Raw genomic sequence first — 6,226 nt, forward strand, 5'->3', positions numbered from 1 at the left:
GAGCAACACTCCCTGAATGCAATCAAGAAAGCACAAGTGAATGTTATCTCGTCCTGTATTAAAGGGTTTGCATGTTATCCAGCTCTCAGACATGCAGATTGCCTTAAGAATATTACATTATAACAAATGCAATTACAAGTTCTAGCCTCCCTCTTTGTATGTGTCTTAATGATGATTAGCTATTGTTTGGGGTATTCTGTTTTTGAATGCATTCTTTGAATGGTTCTCCAAGTCTAATGATGTGTAAATGTATGGGAACGTTAACTCACTTCAGCTCTTACCATTTATGGTTTCATTCCCTCTGCATATTCTCAAACAAACCCTCAGAAATTAAATTTCAGAGGTTATTGTTCTAGCGTGGGTGGTTGCTGATCCAAACCAGCAGAACCAGGAAATGTAAGTGAGGCCACGCCGGCGGCAGTAAACTGTCACATTCCAACTCACACATTCCTAAATTCGCTGAATTAAGCCACAACACTTTTATACTCTTATCAAGAAATATGACCGTGTTTAGCTTGAAGTTGGTTCAGACTAATAATAGCTTAAGTTCGAAGTAATAAAAACTAATCTGAAGAAGTATTGCCAAAATATGAGGATAGCATTCCTGTTTTATTAACTCTCAAAGGTCCTCTATCTATTTTTTTAAATAATAATATGGCAAAGGCAGTTGGTGATAAAAGGATATATTCACAAGTCATGGAAAAACAGATGATTTATCATTCCCCGTTCTCACTCTGAGCACTGAACGACGCATGAGTCACAGGCTGCTTACTGTGTATCAAGCTCTGAGCCTCCTCAAGGAAATTACAGCGAAAAAGATCAGGGAAACATCTGACATAGTCTGGGAAAATCTCACTTCCAGTCATATGGGTTTCTGTCTGCTCCTGATGCAAGGTTTCGATTAGTTGTTGGAAAATAGGTCAGATCATCCCTCACATGCAGGTGTTAGGGAAGGGTAAGATCAGGGATTTTCAATCTTTACAAATACTGGACCCCTCTGTTCTCTGAACAGTTGGGTTTTTGGCCAACCTAGAGACCCCCAATATTAATAATATAAGATTATTTATTATAAAAATATAATGTCATTTATCATATAATATATAATGTTTTACTGCATTTTTTTAAATCAAATAAATGCAGTCCTGGTGAGCCATTAAGCAAATCTTACCCCAAAACTTTTGACAAAACAAACCCTTTTAAGAGGTTTTACATTAGTTTCCACAAACATATTAAGCAGCACAATGATTTTCAACACTGATAATAATAAGAAATGTTTCTTGAATACCAATCATCATATTAGACTGATTTCTGAAGGATCATGTTACAGTGTGTATATGGGTCAATGACATGACGTGCATATTTTTTGTCCAAGTGCATTATTTCCTTTTAAAATAATGTGATAAATTCATGACATGTATCACTTTATTCTATAAAAACTATTTCGTTTTTATTCATTTTAGTACATTTAAATAATACATAGGCTATTATTTACTGTTTTCTTAAACACCCAAAATGTCAGGTGGTGCAACTGTCCGAACAAATGAACAGACTATAACTATTTAAAGGTCCTGTTCTTCGTGATCCCATTTTTCAAACTTTAGTTAGTGTGTAATGTTGCTGTTAGAGCATAAATAATACCTGTAAAATTATAACGCTCAAAGTTCAATGCCAAGCGAGATATTTTATTTAACAGAAGTTCCCTTTCAAAGCCTACAGCGAACGGCCGGTTTGTACTACATCCCTGTACTCCCTGCTTTAATGACGTCAGTAGAACAGTTTGTTGACTAACCTCTGCCCACAAGAATACGCAAAAAAGGGGGCGTGGTCTTGTTGCTCTCCCACGTGGAGAAGAGGAAGTGTTGCGTTTGTAGAGTGTGTTTGTCGCCATGTCGTCGAGACGCTGTAATTTTCATCCCGGGTCTGATTCCGGCTCAAATTGATACGGTAATATAGACATTTTTACAATAACATTGAGCGCATGCATCTCCCCGTTATGGTAAGAGGCGTGACCTTTCCGGGCAACGTGCACTAAGCTGCTGTCGAATCACAACACGGGAACCGCTGGCACAATCAGAACTCGTTATGTATTTCTGAAGGAGGGACTTCATAGAATAAGGAAATCATCAAGACGTTTTTAGGAAAGTGAAAACAGCGGTATACAGATAAGTAAATTGTGTGAAAAATACTGTGTTTTTTACACGCGAAACATGAACACATGTTATATTGCACACTGTAAACACAATCAAAGCCTCAAAAACACAGGAAAAACGGGACCTTTAAAATGGTGCCTTAATAATAAAAAATAAAAAACTAAATACTATGGCATTATTTTAGGTTTGAAACTTTTTATATAAACTAATTTTATGAATACAAGTAGTTTTAAAGCTGTTGAAAGATCATTGAAAAACTTTTGTCCGGCAATTTGTATATTCTCAAATGTCAGGGTGGCACAACTGCAAACATGGATCTTTTATTGTGAATTGACAAGGTAATAACAGTAAACATGATAATGCACCATCATAATGACCCCCAACTGATCCTTGAGGCAGAGAGAAATGGTGTGTAGATCTCTCTCAAATACCGGAAAAAATGGCTAATTTCAAGTAGTATATGGGTAGGTTGGTACACTTTCCATGTCAGGTGGTACAACTACAGTAAACAACTATTTGGTTGTACCGCCTGACATAAAAAGTAAAAAAATTAATTTAAACACTTTGAAATGTTATTTAACAACTGAAAAAAAAAAAATATATATATATATATATATGTGTGTGTGTGTGTTATTTTAAACTTTATTTCACAATATTAATAATTTAACTGCATTTTTTTATATAAAAAAAAAATGCTGTCTAGTGAAAGAGACTTCTTTCAAAAAACATGAAAAAAATCTTATTGGCCCCAAATTTTGGACAAAATAAACCCCTTGAAGATTTTAGTATGATTCATCAAGGGTTATTTCTTTCTGGTATTTATGAGGTTAAATAGTAGTTGTATTCTATGTCTGGTAACAACAACAGCATTCTTTTGTAATAGAATGTTTATATAAGGCCACAGAAAATGTTTTTGTAAGTTGTCACAAAGGAGAAGGAAAGGATACGGAAGGAAGTGGAAAATCAAGCCAAACACAACAGTGGATCTGACTGCCCAAAACATTTTATTTGGGCAGCTCTTCTTACTCAAAACAATGACTTGCTTCCTCATGTGTAACAGAGATTTTGTTTGGATCCTATGGGGATAAATGCTTAGCCTGTGAATGGACTAAACAAATGGAGGAAAAATATGTAATTCTCAGTCACCATTCACTTATGATTCATATCCCTAGTAGTCATTTTGACCATACTTTGACCTGCGTCTTAGACCCCTTATCTACTATGACAGTATCTATTACATAAATTCAAGTATAGACCGCTATTTGAAATAAAGACGTTTTTAAAATAAGCGTAACAGTAAAACATTAGTTTACTAATTTAGTTCCCAACTTTATTTCCCAATGCTCTTTTAGAGTCAGAATTTCACAGACACGCGTATCAGAACTGCATTGAGCAAGGCTATCGGCACAGCCCTGTCTGGGAAGTCCCTCTGCAATGTTTTTCCAGACTCGCCGGGTGCGTTAGGGGTGCTAACTTCACACCTCTGGATGTTTTCAATGGACCACGTGTGCAAGAGAGAACCACGGGTGTCAGGGCTCTCACAGTCCAAAAAAAACATGGTGTAAGAGGTAGAATAAACCGGCTTTGAAGGGACACATCAAACAGGTGAAAGATTTTTTTGTAGAATACCTTTGTGGAATTTCCTTCTTTTTTTTTAACTTGTTCAACAGAAATGGTTGACAGAGTATTGTGCTGAGGGTACCGTTATTGAGAACCATACCTTGTTCCTTGGAATACATGCAAGTGCTGGATAATCCACTTCTAAGGAATTGTCGAAACATCAGGGTTTTTTTTTTTTTGTCTTTCAACATATAATTCTAGGGAATTAATTCTATCTATCTAACATTATAAATGTCTTTTCTGCCACTTTTGAACAATTTCATGTATCCTTGCTAAATAAAAGTATCTACCTATAATACAATGCAAAACTGCAAATGCATATTTATGAGCTTGGATTAATTTTTATGTAGACAGAGCTCATGTGAATTCAGCTAGCTGAGGTTTGTTTATGGTGACTGGGTATCCACTGGACAGAGACGGGTTGGGCCTTGTTGGTGTCTCCTCTGTGCTGTACAGCTATGCCTGCAGCTGCCTTTCCAGACTGTAAACTCATCATAGGCCCTCATATCAGTACGCTGCAGGGCTTGAGACATGCACAGTGGCATGAGACAGAGCCCCCAGTCCCCTTCCCTCAATAAAAGTGCTGCCTAACGACAGACGGCTTACAAGAGCTAATGCGCACACACACCGATGCTAAAATAACAGAGGACAATACTGCATAGTCCTGAAATGAATCTTCTCCTTAAAGCAAACGCTAACGTACGTCCTGCTCGTATCAGATGTACTGCCCAAATGTGTCTGTACGTGTGCGTAAGCGCACAGCACAGGTGTTCGTGTCGTGAAGCTGAGGTCATGGTGGGTAAAGCGAGAGTGCTCAGCTGTCTGCTTGCATCAGTCGAGAGCCAAACCTGCTGAGAGAAAAAAATCAAATGATACTCTAATAGGCTGAGCTTTGAAGGGTCACTCCTTTAATACAAAAATCATTTGGTTTATTAAATGGAGAGATCACCTGGTTCAAAAGTAATCGGATTGGATCAAATCTTGAAAATGGGTTGTTTAAAAGAACAAAAAAAGGATTCTAAAATTAGATTACATCACAAAGTCCAATTGGTTTTGATCTGGATCAAATCATCAGTTTGTGTTGTTCAAAACTTTTTTGTAAGATTGGGATACCTTTGATCCAAAAAAAATCAGTATTATACTGATCCCAGCAGAGCAAAAACTTTACCTTTAGAACTGGTCAAAAAATACAACATTTGTATCATGTAATATACATGTAATAAAAATATCATGTAATAAAAGCCCTGCAAAGGGTGGTCAAAACCGCCCAACGCATCACTGGCACCCAACTACCTGCCATTGAGCACCTTCACCACAGCAGATGTCTGCGCAGAGCTCACAATATTATCAAAGACTCTGCACATCCCAGTCACAAACTTTTTAACCTCCTTCCATCACGAAGGAGATACAGGAACTTGCGCACCAGAACCAGCAGGTTCAGGGACAGCTTTTTTCCATCCACCATCACACTACTGAACTCTACACTACACCGCTAATCACTACAAAACAAAACAAAAAAACACTGTATATAACCTCTGTACTATACATGTACATATTACATATTTTATTTTTTATTTACTTTACATATGTTTATATTTTTATCTTGCTGTAAATATGCTATATATTTATGCTACATTTTGCACTTCTGGTAGATGCCAAACTGCATTTCGTTGCTGTGTACCTGTACTATGCAATGACAATAAAGTTGTATCTATCTATCTATACACACAAACATATTTTTTATTTTGCTCTTGATTAGTTTAACTAATAATAGTAATGAATAATAATTAGTATATTATAAGTAGATATATTAAGCCTTGACAGAAGCCTACAGTAAAATAAAAAAGAGATTTTGGCGCCATAAAATAATCCCCAAACAGCTGTAAATATCAAACAAAAATAAAAGACTGTAAAAATGCTACGATAAATAACAGTTAATTGGTTTACAGAAAGTTTCCATACTATATGAATAACTGTAATAGATCTAACCTTACATTTAATTTATTTTTACAGTAAAATACCGTTCAATTTACAGTTTTTGGAAGTGAAAAAGAACAAGTCATTGTGTTTAACAGTGAAAAAACATAAATTGACATTCCCAGAATTTCCTGCGTGACTTCACATTTGATGTTTTCATTGAAATAACTGTTTCTTCTTAGTTTTTCTAATCAGTTATGTACATTAGGGTTTTATGTTGCATCTAATGTTGTTAAATTAATGTTTATTGCATTTTTAAAGTTTCATGTGTGTTACCATGATGGTGTTTAGTGTTTGTGTGAATCGCATGTTCCATATATTAGTATTTTCCTTCTAAAAGCTGCTTGTGATGAGCTTTGATTCATCATGTGACTCTCATCTCCATTGTGATTGGTGGTTGTCAGTATATATCAAAGGTACATAACAGATATTAGTATTTCAATAGGTTGGTAATTTAATATTATTTCAGTTAATGAAAG

Source organism: Gobio gobio, assembly GCF_949357685.1.
Source record: "Gobio gobio genome assembly, chromosome: 21".
Classification (NCBI taxonomy): domain Eukaryota; kingdom Metazoa; phylum Chordata; class Actinopteri; order Cypriniformes; family Gobionidae; genus Gobio; species Gobio gobio.